The sequence below is a fragment of the Chrysochloris asiatica genome, unplaced genomic scaffold, assembly GCF_000296735.1.
Source record: "Chrysochloris asiatica unplaced genomic scaffold, ChrAsi1.0 scaffold00484, whole genome shotgun sequence".
Lineage (NCBI taxonomy): Eukaryota > Metazoa > Chordata > Mammalia > Afrosoricida > Chrysochloridae > Chrysochloris > Chrysochloris asiatica.
In genome coordinates this window covers 396,135-397,130 of record NW_006409002.1, presented here as the reverse complement: position 1 = coordinate 397,130, position 996 = coordinate 396,135, and positions in this window count along the sequence as shown.

The window sequence follows — 996 nt, the reverse complement described above, 5'->3', positions numbered from 1 at the left end:
TGGGCTGCCAAAGGAACCAACAGATCTGTGTTGGAATAAATGCAGGCAGAGTGCTCCTTTTATGCCAGGAAGCCAAACTTGGTGTCTGATACTTCAGACATATTGTCAGGATTACCCATGTAATTGGAGAAGTTTTGGTAAAGTGGAGGGTGACAGAAAATGAGGAAGGACCCCAGTGAGATGGATTGGCAAAATGGCAACATCAATGGGCTCAAGCGTGGCAACAATAGTGAGGTTGGCCCAGGATCGGGCAGTGTTTCGTTCTGCTGTACATAAAGTCTCTGAGTCGGTGCTGACTTGATGGCACCTAACAACAACAACATACAGAGTCACTCCACCACATGTCTGTCAGTTTTGTCCTACTGTGGTGGCTTGTGAGTTTCTGTGATTTTGGAAGCTATGCCACAGGTATTTTAAATACCATCAAGTTCACCCCTGGTGGATAGGTCAGATGTGCTTCCAGAAGAAGACAAATTAGGAAGGAGTGACGAACTACTCCTGAATATTTAGTTACTGAAAACCTTATGGATAGCAGAGAAACACTGTCAGATATAGTGCCAGAAAATGAGCCCCTCAGGTTGGAAGGCACTCAAAATGCCACTAGAGAAGAGCTGCCTCCTCAAAGTAGAGTTGACTGTGATGATGTGAATGGAGTAAAGTCAGTGGGAGAAAAGCCCGCAGGACCTTCATTTGCTGATGGGACACAACTCAAAATGAACAGACAGCTGTAAACATCCATTAATAATCAGAACATGGTATGAATCTAAGAACATTAGAAATTGTCAAAAATAAAATGGAATGCAAAAACATCAATATCTTAGGCATTAGTGAGCTGAAATGGACTGGTATTGGCCATTTTGAATCTGACAACCACATGGTTTACTATGCCGGGAATGACAAACTGAAAAGGAATGGTGTTACATTCATTGTCAAAAAGAACATATCCAGATCATTCATGAAGTACAATGCTATCTGTGATAAGATAATATCCATGTG